This window comes from Stigmatopora argus, chromosome 13, assembly GCF_051989625.1.
Source record: "Stigmatopora argus isolate UIUO_Sarg chromosome 13, RoL_Sarg_1.0, whole genome shotgun sequence".
NCBI classification, from domain to species: domain Eukaryota; kingdom Metazoa; phylum Chordata; class Actinopteri; order Syngnathiformes; family Syngnathidae; genus Stigmatopora; species Stigmatopora argus.
In genome coordinates, this window is record NC_135399.1 from 12,158,224 (window position 1) to 12,171,814 (window position 13,591).

Consider the following 13,591-nt stretch of genomic DNA (forward strand, 5'->3'; position numbering starts at 1 on the left):
AAAAGCAAAAAAGGCAAAACAAGCAAAAGGGGGATTCATGTGTGAAGTGATGGCGCGAGACGCCGTGACTGGCGGAAGCGGCGCAGCTCTCCGTCCTTGCCTGTGGTGGTGCTCTTCACTCATTTGTCTAAGGAAGAACGGGGGGTGCCCAAGGAGGCTCGGACCAGGGGGGTTTGTCACAATGTGTGAAGGTGACACCTCAGAGGGCCTGCCGCAGTGGACAGTTTTCCTGAAGGGGAAAAAAGGACTTCCACGCCATCTCGCAGTGACACTTGACTTCAAGCTCCGAAGGCTCGCTCAACTCCGCTGGAGACTTAAGTGTCTCCACTGGCATGTTTGAAGACTCTCTCTGTTCACTTCCTGCAACCCTGGAATGGACTATCTTTGTGGTTTTGCACGGCACGAGTCCCATTCCCCGGTTATGAGTCAGATGAACAAAGGAGGCATCAGTGCGCCTCGCTCTGCCTCCACAGTTGTGGAATGAAAAAGGTTTCTTGTTTTCACAGAATTTGGTCAGTCCGGTTTTTCAGCCCACGTGTCTGAAGGAACTTGTTGTGAAATTACTAGTTAGTCCAGGAGATGGTTGATCTGGATCAGTTTTGATAAAAAACGATGCTGCCACAGCGTTTTAAAAAGAGTATGGGTTTTTCATGGCAACGTTTTGGGATTTAATTTGGAAAAATAATCAGAATACAGTAAAATTTGCAGTTCACCATTTGCACCGTCATTAATAATTAACAGTAATTAACAGATGTTTTATCCCCACAAGATACCAGTTTTAAAAACTGAAAAACTCAGGCACTATGTTAAAGTGAGTTAAGGAGCTTCACCTGTACAAAAAAAGTGATTTGCTATTTTGAGGATTTGGGGGCCAAAGAATTGTGATTATGCGAGTTCTGTAACTTGATTTAATTGTGGGTTCTTTAGTAGTGTTTTACGGATGTTTCCAAATGATTTGAGGAGCCCCATTTAGACAAATGCCATGCTTTGTTTGACACAAAATCAACTTGAATCCAAGCCCAGGTTTGTGTGATGAATGTGAATTTCTAGATTATTTTTTAAAATTTTAATATTGCTAGTACTTTATTTAAGAAAAATTATTAAAGACGTTACGACATAATACATTCCTAAATTGAATGACTACTTTTTTTCTCCTAATTGAATTCCCTTTATCAGCGTGGTTCTAGTAGTCCTTTTTGATCTTCAAATGCTTCCTGAGACCTATTAAAATAATCACTTGGACTCATGCCTCAATCGCAGCGAGTGCTTATACCACCAGAGATGTTGATCATGCATAGATTATATTGGGAGCCCCTACAAATATCCAGCGTCTTCATCGACATGCCTTCATTTTTTTATTGGCCCTGCGAAGCTACTCAGCCGCCATAAATGTTTAAAAAAATGACCTTTGGTAATGAGTTTGTCATTGTTGGATTCAGAAATATCAACCGGGCCATTATGGTGGCAGATATTTTTTCCAATCAATATACAATCCCGTATTAATATTTCATTTTTCTATAAGCCACTATGTTATAAGACCAAATTTAGGCGGGGGGTGGGGTTCAGGGTGTGAATCAGAAAATGTACCTTGCTCTGGGAGCCCGTGATCTGCAAGCTGTGTGCACTCTCTCACTTTGGGCGACTGGGTGTTAACAGACTTGAATGTCCTTGCCCGTCTGAGGATCCTCAAGTGCACTTTGTCCTTTAGAGTAAAGAAAAATAATATTTGTTTATTTTAAATGAAAACAAATTCAGAGCTGAACTCTGCCAAGGCTACCATATGCTATCGATTCTATTCAAAACTTTATCTAGGCGTAGTTGATGCGTTGAGGCCCCCCATAGTGCATCTTGGCTCCTTAATGTACTGAAACATTCATTTAAAGTTTCCTAAATACTCTTCAATTCGTACAAGGTCTATTTATGGAAACCAAAACTGCAAAAGAAATAATGATTCAGAATGAACTGCACATAAAATCAAATACTATATTAATCATGTGAAATCAAATATTCCTGAATTACAAATCACACTTTTCAGCAAATCCACATTACAATACATAAAAAACTCGGACCCTCAAGGCTAAACCAGACATTGAGCATTCAAACAACGAATGTGAAGCGCCCCACAACTTTGCCCTGAAAGAGTTTTAACCCATTATTGACCAATGACCACAATCAGAGGTTGGGAAAATGCAGACTCCGTGATCCCGATAGTTCCGGAATGTTTAAAAAGGTCAATATGCTGATATTTTTGACGGCGTTTGACCTTTAGTGGAAAAAGTAACAAAACCATTAGAATTGAAATAACTTCTTTGTTTAGTTCTGCCAAATAATGTATCACAGTCAAAGCATGCCATCTCCCAGCAGCATCTGCCCATGAGTGACCGGACTGTTAATCGGCCATATTGATCTCATATCAAAAGGTGCTATTTAAATGCAGCGGAACGCGCCGGGAGCCGCCATCAGTCGACAAGCTGTGTTTGGAGTCTGGCCCCATCTCTGACTTGGTGCAGGTGGCCCCGCATCTGGAGTCAAAGTGGTCTGACCCATAGAAGCAGAGAAAAGACAGGCTTTTTTTTTTACATCTCTTTTGTGTCACAGATGTAAAAAAAAAACATAAAAGAATGTGCCTAAGAACTAAACACACTTAACAAAATTAACAGGCAACGGTGAATATTACATTGATCATGGGCCATTTTCTAGGAATTGGTGCTCGACTGTTTGTTTTTGCTATCATAGGAATTTAAAGTGTTCAGAGAAATTTAAAATGCCCAAATTACCAGAAGAGAGAAGCCAATCATCCAATTTTTAACTTTTGTATATGCCATTATTAACAATACAACTTGTGTACTTGTATCTAATAATTCAATATATTCTTTGTGCCCTGAAAGATCATTAAAAACATGTGGCAAAGGTTCAAAAAGTATTTCTTAAAACTTGTTGGCGATAGAGTTAGGAACTGGAAGAACACAAAGGCCGAGATTCTAATCCAGAACCTCAAAAGCGACCATCGGATTACGCGGACCACATGAGCACCACTCTCCTCATACGTCCCCTTCAAAGTCATAACAAAGTAGAGTAACCAGTGTCCAGTAGCAACTATTCATTAAGATTTTTTTGTGACCGTGCCAATCCCAGAAAGCCTCTGCCCATTCGGCTCCTTCAATTCCAGCTCTGGTATTCCCGCGCATGCATTAGATTGACCTCACATTAACCCAAATACATTTGATCTTTAAGAGCCATAAATTGGCTTTTGTCATTACCATAGGTTAATTACAGAGATTTGCTCTGTAGCGTTTCTACACTGAGATTGCAATAATAAGCAGCACACAAAAGCCATTCACGCAGCTTGCGTGAGCACTAAATAGGCATTGTTTTGATCGTGCTATTCCTGACGGGACTTGTGTTTGCGTTGCTCTATTATCAGCACAGTGAGCTTGTAACACTCGTGATACGGCAAGATTCTGCTGAGGCGGGCTCAAACCGTGCCCTTCCTGTCATTCTCTGCGCCATAAGTCATAGGACACGAAGCCCAGATGGGGACCCTCTCGCTAAACTGCCTTCAAGCAACTTGTGAAAAAAAAAATCTAGTTTCAAACAGTGTTCACTAACTACGATATTTTTTTCTACTGTTGCTTAGTGTTGAAAATATTCTATAATCTTGCCACTTATGGCTCTTTCATACTGTTATACGATTGGATGTGAAAGAAAATAAACAAATAGTACCAGCTTTGACAATGTAGTGTTTGGTACTGAGCCCAGAACTTTTTTTTCTTTTTGATTGACTTAAAATATGATGAAATATAAACATAGGTTTAATCACCAAGTGTTCACTTAAGTAGTAATTCATAATAATTCATAATAATTCATATTATTCTTCCACTAAGATCCATCAAAGTGAAGATAACGAAAAACAACTGGTTCACCTGGTACTGCTATACTTGAATGACTTCCGTGTAGTAGTTATTCATAAAGATTTGGAAGGATAAGAGGACTAGTTATAAATGCAAGAGGTCCCTTGTAGTGACAAAGCCAACAATTTATTACTTGACTCTGCAATTTCCCTCAGCTCTCGAAGCTTCCTGACCCACATTTCTATCTTGGTTCGATCGCGTAGTACTCCTAATTGTATGGCGTCATGCCCCTTTGTACAATACACGTTACACAATAGAATGCGGCAAGGTTGGAAACAGGGCCAAGTGTTGAACAAATAAGAAGGCAGGTCTATGCTCGTTGTTTTACTTCTATTTGTACCTTGATGATTAGTTGGTTTTACACATCTAACGTTTAGTTCTGTGCTCGGTGCCATTGATAAAATTGAATGTCCAATCCGTTTGAACTGGAAGGGCTGACAGGAATCGTTCAATTAAGAATGGCAGCGGGGAAGTTTGTGTTTAATGGCTTGTGTACAAAAAAATACAACACATTTGAAATGGTCTGTACCCTCACTCATCTGTCAGGTAACGATTAAAGTGTACACAATAGAATCAATCTGTCCTGATAATCAATAAACTGTATTTTCACTGCTTTTAACATTGTCAACACATCCTTTCTTGAGAGGATTGTTGGTTAACATGCACTTTTACATGCCCAACACCATCGAATAATCCCTGAGATCAATTCGATCATCGTATCTTTGCTCACGTTGATTGGCAAGGAGGCGAATGCTATAATTTGTCTGTACCACCAATTTGTTAACACCGCTTTACTTTGACCTGGATGCTTTTCAAAATCTTTGACTGTCTACTTTTCTTCATATTTTCTGTCTTTTTCCCCCTACACACTGCCTTTCCTGCCTTCCTATCTCCAGTCACAAGACCGACCAGTCGTCTTCAGCTCGGTGACAATGATGAATGCAGAACATGCAGCACATTAATGCAGCAGATTGCGCTCAATGTCAACTCTTTCTTCACCATGTCAAGTTAAACAAACAAGATCAAGGCGTAGGAAAATGGTAATTGACCCTCCAGAGATGTAGCTTCTGTTCTAATAGTCAGATGGACAGGCCTTGAAATAAACCTATGACCAGTGTGAAAAAGTGGACATACTTACAGATGAAGTTCTCGCCTGATAAAAGTAGGTGAGTTTTAATGAGAAATTGTGATGTCTTATATATAATCATATGGATTATTTAATTGTACTATACGAGTTCGACAAGCAAGAGAAGTGTAATCGGAGCATTTAGGTGACAAGGTGTTAGACATCGTGATAACATGAGGTGTAGGTATCAAAATAATGAGGACAGACTTTTTGAATTGGAATTTTTTTTGTTCTTTTTAGTCCAAGATCGCAGCAGATATGGAAAAACATTACGGTAAATTGACCACGTCAGAACACAATAGGCTCATTGTTTTTTTAAAAACAACATAAAATTGCTTTGTGTTGATTGTTTTAATGATATTTAGGATTAAAAAGAGAACCAAATACATTTGTTAAGCATTGCTTTGGTTTTTTTGTTTGTTGTTTTTCTGGTGTGACAGCAGAAATCTATTTTAGAAAGATTGAGATACCTACTTCACAGTTTAAAATACCTTTTGAGATTTTAGTTCAACTACTAACACTGAAAATAATTAATTTAAAAAAAAATCACAATTTCATTGTCAGATAACATAGGCAAGTCCTGTTAGAATGAGCTCAAATTTTAACCTTATCTGTTAAAAATAACCTGGTTAAATGTTAACCTTTAGTTTTACATTTTCCCTTTTTTTCCCATGGTAAAGTAAAACTTTCAGTAGCAATAAAATGTGACTCAACTGTACTCTATCTACTCCAACGACTACTTGCAAATTCTTTCCTCTAAAATCAGAATGTCAAGTTCAAAACAGAAGGAACTATTGACAGATTGAAATGTTTTCATAATTTTATGATAAAAACTTCAAACATTCTGTATTAGTTTGATGCTATTGTCAATAAGACTAAATATGATTCAGAGACCCCCATTTGATTCGAAGACCCCTCTCTCCCCACTCGCAAGGTTCACCTAATTAGAAAATTGTGCCTTCCTCATAACATTTATCGTCTCAATTGAGTTGGTGCCAAATCTAAGAGAAATGCGTTTAAAAAGCCAATTGAAAAGCGAATACGATTGGAAGCGAGAAGCGTAATTGTGGCGCACTTTATTACGCTGAGTGGCGTCTTGTGTTTGTTGCTGCCTTTCAATTTCTGTATCTGTCTGTGCAGTTGGTGCTTTTACGACCATCAATTTATTACCTGGGTTTTGTGCGCCTGGCCACTTGCGTTTATAGACTAATAAGGGAATGTATTTAATGTGCCCTGCTTTCAGTTGCCGTGCGGATTGTGAGAATGAATCACGGGGGTTGATTAAACCGCACTGTCCCAGGCTATTACGCGTGCTTAATTTCATACCAACTATAAATAAAGCAATTATTTTGTTATGCACACTGTCAAAGTTAAGGGCTGGTGTGTTTGCTTGAGCTCAGACAATTGGAGATGAAGGCTGTTTCAAAGACGTATTGTGCATCTGCAGCGTCCCATCTGGTTAATCCATCGCTCACGTCGACCGTGGCTGCGTTTATCGAGAGTGGCGCCGACGACGGCGTTTTGATTGGAACAAAGCTCTGTAAACTATGCGATTGTCTCACAAGTGCATTCATCTAACTATTAAAGCCAGGGAGTTCCGATGCATCCTTGTTGTCGCCGTCGTTGGCTCGAATCTTACAGATTGTCGCGGCTCGCCGCTCGGGTATTATGCAACGGGAAATTGCTCAAATAGAGAGAGAAATCCTCAAGACCGAGTATGTGGGAGGGCTTAGCCCCATGTCTGCTGCCAATGGTAGCACTGGAGGATACTTCTTGAATAGATTATTGCTTTTATTTCTAATCTTCATTGTCGCGCTCGCGCAGTTGCCCAAAGTTTTATTTTGGTCCCATGTGATCAAAAGCGGATGAAGATAACCACTACTAACTTTCAAAACATGTTCATTCGGGTTGCAACTAAAGATTATTTGAATATTGATTTGGGGAATTAATCGTAGAGTACATGATAAAGAGTTAATATAAAAGTACCATCAGTTGAAATACATGTTTTTTGGTATGGAAAACATATGGCACCAAGACAATAAATTTCCAAATATTTCTGTTATCTCAATTGATATTAAAAAGAAAATAACTCAAGATTGGATTAAAAACAAATCTAATAATATGGTTGCACAGGTGTGCACACCCGATGATGAATTGTTTTTGCAATGTTTTTTTTCCAAATATCATATTCGGAACTATGTAGAAAAGATTTCAGCTCTATTTTGCAAAATAACACATGGAATTCCCATGTGTCCATAATATGTATATGTATATAATCCCGTATGGCTACTGGAGGACCTAAATACATTGCAATTAGAAAATAATGAGGCACCCTTCATGGATGGGAGATTTCTACTTAACATTTTCCCTTTGGAGTCAACGGTCTCAAGTCTAAATCAATGTGGAGAGGCTCCCGTCAGCCCAACGATATTAAACTTGATCTTGTCTGTGAAAAAAGGGAGATGTGCACACACAGGTGTAATGGCCACTCTGTCGCTATTAAGGCCAACCGTTCCCGTCGCCTTATGGGTAGTCATTTAGGAGCGCTGCTCATTCCGCCTAATCAATGGTGGAAGCGGCAGCGAACCATTAAATAAAAAAGGGGATAGAGATTAGGTACCGCTGATTGGGGTTAATTGGATGTAATCGGAATTTATATTTTACAGTGGACGACTCATTAAGAACGCATTTAAAAATAATGTCATTTGAGCTCAGGTCATTTAATCATTTTACTTTGGGGGTGAAAAACTGTCTTGTGGAACAATCCCCACCCGTTGGTTGAAAATCTGCAAATTTTATTTGCATATTTTATCCCTTCTTAAAATCTTGTAAAGAATTAAAGCGCACTTTTACAGGTGTTTCTGTTCGGTTGACACACTTTTGTAAATAATGACTGATTATGGGCTTATGGGCCGAATTTTGGGGCACCAGAAACTGAGTCTGAATTGATGAACTTGACCAATCAATCCAAAGAAAGCGAAATTTGGACCTTCATGGGGTGAAAAGTTTGGGGTAATAAACTGGACTAGACCATTTTGACTGGGGGGAGACTTTAAGTGGTAAAACTGAAGCATTAATGACATTACAAATCGCTCGGAGTGATCATTCACAGCAAGTTGCAATGCATTGGACATCTTTCAATGGAGGTGACAGCATATGAGTAAATAAAGTTACATATCAGGTGAATGTCTGTGGCTACAATCTGTGCTATTGCAATGGAACGGGTGAAATCATGCTGCCTAAACAGGCCAAATGTTGCTAGTTATCCAATTGAAGGATTCGATGCTAATAGTTGTGCTCATCCAACATGCATTTGGAAGAGCAGCGCCACCACTGCAGCTCAGACGGATGGATTTCCTCACTAATCCGTTTGATGTAAGTGAATTTAGGTTCTAATGCGCGCGCTTGTGAGCTGTACGACATGCCAGAACGGGCGACTGGAGGCTCATAAATCGAAGAGGAGACTGAGGCAGAGCGCGGGACCAGAAGAATGTGGCGTTTCGCCGGAAGGCGGGCCATGGCTTTTATCAGCCGCTGGCACCGCTTGGCCCGCGAACAGGGCGAGGGGGGGCGGGGCCGCTGTGGGAATAGCCGATCGGCACCGGGCGTTCACCAAATCCTCCCAAGAAGAATATCAGCGTTTCTCACATGCCGCCGCCTGATATCCGAGCGCGGTAGCTGAAAACTATCTCCATTGTCCAGTTTGATTGCCTGAATCAAACTGATTTACTGCAAATCCATCTGAGCTTTGATAAATCTATTACAGTTTCATTTCGCTGATTTCATTAACGTGAATAAAACCGGCCATGCTTTCTGCATAACTGCCTTTTAATGGCTTGGCCCTGTCACCTGCCTCAGTATTAATCCCTCTGACTTATTGCTCCGCAGAGGGAATGAGTAATGGGTATTTGAATGTGATCAGCACAGTACAATGCAATTAAGGAACCAGTACTGTTCTGTGCCTTTAATCCTGAACTAATTTGAATTGCAGTTTGATAGCACTGTGAATCCTGCATAATTATGTAGGGTGCATATTAAACTCTGTGACAAACCGAAGAGGCCTTTAACTAGCCCCGCCGTGAGGGGTGCAGCACGGAGAGCGTCGCTAAGGTAGCCAGCCACGGCAGCCAGGAAGTCTCAATTACCCACGTCGCGGCTGACAGGTGAAGCAGGGGCTAAAGGGAGGTGGGGGACACCTTCATTTAAAAAATGGCTGATGCTAACGTCTCTCCCCCCACCCCTCACGACAATTATGTACCACTGTCATTTCACCCCCGAAGAACAGATACATCACGGCTGAGTCAAAGAGGGCTTGTATTTGGTTGCTGATCTTGGAAAAAATTCAGTCAGTGGGTGTTTTTATTTAAACCTACACTGTCAACATTGAGTGACTAGGGTGGAAATTATGACATCGCTTCAAAGATTATAACATTCGCTTCCATTTCTGGTGATAGGTGTCCAATCCATTTGAACAGGGACGTGTCACATTGTGATGCTGGTCTGAATAGGCCGTTTTTTAGCAGTGATTTGGATGAAAATGCTCTGAAATTCTGTCTGATAGTCTACTTTCATTTCACATCCATTGTTGCGGTGCTACGAGCCAAAACATTGACAATTGTTTCTGTTTGTCAATATCTATTGGCTAAACTGGCTGTATTTTTAGGACAACTTTGGATGGCTGTATAAGCTGGCGACTACTAGTTCAGGGTGTTTGCCAAAAGTTAGGTGTCAAAGAACACTAAGCAATGGCATTTAAATGTTTGTCATTATTGTTGTAACTGGAGGGTCAATCATTGTTTTCTGCCTTTATTACATCTTATTGGATTGTGCCGGTGTTCCAAATGAAGTGCCCTGCGACCGAGTAAACATAATAAAGAGAGGACATAATATGAAAGTATCCCCAGGAGAAAGGCTAACTACTACTCTCTCAAGTGGTCAGGTTTAGGAATTTTCCATCCCCAGTGGACTGCATGTGCGTCACGTGAGATGCAGGAGACAGTTAAGGAAAAAAGGGATGGATCAGGGGATTGATAAAAGACGGTGAGACGAGGGGAAGAAAGCAGAGAGCGACACAAAAGGCGCTGCTGGCTAAATGAAGCCATTGTGACTCAAAATCCTCTTTTAATAAGGTTCATGCTGTCTACAACTTCATCATTTTCTCCTGAATGATAATTACTTTATTCAATCATGTTCGAGGTTTTAGTGAAAGCTAGCATTGATTGATTAACTTCAATTACCATGCTTGCATTTGCATAGATAAAAACTGCTTTTCAATTTGTGAGTGGCACGCGGGTGGAAACCCTGCCTTGATATTTGCATTTCAATGTGAACGGTGAAGGATAAAGGTGGGCGCGAGGTCTGATCACTGCTAAGCCCTTTCTGGTCGGCTGCGCCAGCATCTATTTTTCCATAAACACCCTTTGTTATGTTGTTGGTCCGCTCCTTTCACGCAGAGAGAGCCAGCGGTGAGCTCCTTTTGCCGCCTGGCTTGACAGCTCTGTTTGGGGGGGATTAGGACGGCGTTCGTGCTACTCGTCTGAGAGCTTAGGTGAGCTTGATGTGCCGCTCGTTTGGTTTGGGAAAATAGACAGTGAGGAAATTTCACACTCCGAGGAACAGTACATGACCGTTCTACCTCCACCGGAGGCTGACTGAGCTAATGAAGATGCACATGTGTACGGAGCGAGAGACAGCGGGAGATAATTACGATCATCTCGTGTCCATATCGCTCATCATTAACCAGACTGAACAACATATAGGAGCCGGCTGAATTGATGTTGACAGGTGACGGTCTGGGGAATGCTACAGTTTAAAGTGAGTTTGGAGAGCTTGGTCAGAAAAGTTCAGGGAATCCGTGTGGCAGAAAAATATAAATTCTAATCCAAGCAATAGTTTTTTACATTTTAAAATAGATGCTTGGATTAAATGGAGCTTTGCCGTATTTTATTTTATGTTTCATGGCTTTGGAACCGAACGTGGCTCTTTACATCATATTTTGTCACTACGTCCAATCCATTTGAACTGCAAGTCCAAATAAATTGGATGTCAGTTACTGGCAATGAGTTGACACTTCTCGTCAAAATTCAGTGTTTTCAACCACTGTGTATTTATATTGTTAATATAGACTGGGGAGATTCATTTTTACATTTTCTGGTGGTGGTGTGGAATCTGACTTTTTTCAACAACAAAAAATTGTCCCTTTGCTAAAAAGACGGTGAAAAATACACCTTTAACTTATGTGCCACTATAGACATCTGCCATCAATCAGCAATTCTGATGGCAATAGAAGATTTAAAAAAGAAAAGACAGTTGGCGACTCACACCCACGTAAAGCAATTTCATCAACTAATTGCAACCTCTTTTTCATAAACCAGAAAAACATTACAATTATCAAGAAGCAGTAAACCACAAAACGACAAAGTGGACATTAAACTGACAGACTCTTTCACGATGGCATCCACAAGCTCACACAAGTTTATCCATTTGAATAACTTGCACGGCAGTACTCGAAAGCACTGAGCAAATGTGCGCCTGTCCGCAAACATAAGCACTCGTGAATAAAGTGATGATAATGACGAGAGAAGAGGAATCTATTAGCCGTTGAGTTTTTGCATGCCTAATAATCAGATTAATTCAATGACACTAATTTAGGGCAAATGATTGGCCCGATGGCATTATTTCAACCTGTGTTTCCAGATGCTCATTTCTAAACAGCTAAGTGAAATGGCTAATCACTGCTCACCATCTGGGAATTCCGTGAGCCAGCAAAAGGAACTGGGCGCCGTAATACGTTTTAAACACGGTGACTGATGGCTCCCTAAACATATTGGAGGTGTAGTTTTCATGATAGTCTTTCTAACAAATAAAACGGGTAGAAATGTGACTGCTTCGGTAGTTTATAAACCCTTCCCTGTGGGGAGCGAATGCAAATCTGTGTCTTTTGTGCAACGGTAAATAAGGTTGGTATGGCCCTGTTCATGATTTGCAGATCTTACAAGTGTAACTGTGAAAGCTGAGTTCTGAGATGCGTTTGCCACGGTGTGAATCACTCAGTGCCATGCCAACAAAAATGGCATACTCTCTAATGCCTCCCCAAATTTTCCACCATGTATTAAAAAAAAAAATCATGCAAATGAAGCAGGTCCTCAATTGGAAGACACGGCATTCGGGTGACATTAATCAAAGGAAAATATGCAGACAAAGGTGACAGTAATCCCAATACTCATGCATAAGTGGCACAGCTGTGATTCGGCTCACTTCATACTTGTACAGAACATGTGCGTGGCGCGTGGGGGGAAAAAAAGGAAACGACTATACATTTGGAAAAAGCACCCTCTCTCATTAATTTTATTTTAACTCGCAATGATCAAGTGGCTACTGACTTCTTCTTTCACACTTACATGCTCCTGCCTTCGAATTAAAATAGCGCAATTACACGTAACTGTTGGTTTTTCCATTAACACTTTGAAGTTGGCATGAGGGAGCATGAAGGTTTTTTCTGGAATGGAGAAATCCTGTGAAAAGTCAGCATGTAGTAGCTTGTACATGAAATCAAAGTAACCTACGAGGGATCAATAAAGTTTTATCTTTTCACTATTAGTATTATTGTGCTGCCTCGTGGTGTAGGGTTTCACTTGCCTGACTTCGGGAATGAATATTATTATTGTACCGATTGTACCGATGCTGATGAGCCAGAGAACTTTGAATTTGCAACAATTTCTTTTTTCAAATGACAGCTCAAAGTCAAGACACTATTTTACCGCATATTGCATTTAAACCGAATAATACTATGAATTAGTGATGTCCTGATCTGATACGTAGTATTTTTGGAGTACCGTGTTGTATTAGATTCGGGCACAAGATCTTATCCAGTAATGTTTTCAGTACCATATGGGACGACCTATCTTTAGAAATTAACATTTGCAACAGAGCAAGGAGATACCATCAAGGCTCACTTAAAAAAAAAATAATAATAAATACTGGCATCTGATCAACATGAAATTGGTATCGGCAAACATATCCTGAAAAAAAATCTGATTGGAAGTCAGCACTGGGACATCCCTATTATGAATGTTACGTAGAAGGAGAGGCAAGAAGCTAAACCACGATATATATCCAGGGAATTCCATCATTAACTCAAAATCTGATGAAAATATGGACAGAGCTTTTGGACATCAGAAGTCAACTCAAATATTGTATCAATGTCCTCATCAAAATTCACACATGTTATAAAGGGAGACATCCTATCAGAGCTCCCGTGGCTAATTTCTGCTACATTTCTTCCCATCACAGGATCGACCACGTCAGTCCACCTGTCACTTCACGCCAACGGACATAATGGAAAGAGGAGCCCCTCTTTTTCCAATGATCATATGACGGAGGCCTAAAGTGGCCCGCGTGGTGTCATCCCCCCGCCTCAACCCAGGAGCACCCCGCTGGCCGGAAGGGACCGTTTCCCAAGCTGGAGTGCCTCCTGCTGCGATCACTGGGCCGATGAAGAGCTCGGGGGGGAAATGAGGAGGGGTACAAGGACTTGGAGAAAATTCTCGACAGC

At 40.7% G+C, this 13,591-nt stretch overlaps 1 protein-coding gene across 7 annotated transcripts in view; it reads right to left on the reverse strand.

Annotated features, from left to right (window-relative positions):
* The window catches only part of LOC144086905 (uncharacterized), a 72,393-nt gene that overhangs the window by 18,686 nt on the left and 40,116 nt on the right, over positions 1–13,591 (reverse strand). For all 7 annotated transcript variants that reach the window (XM_077617082.1, XM_077617080.1, XM_077617084.1 and 4 more), the window contains exon 5: positions 1,588–1,702. The gene's annotated coding sequence lies outside the window, so the exon portion shown is untranslated. The remainder of the gene's footprint in view (positions 1–1,587; positions 1,703–13,591) is intronic.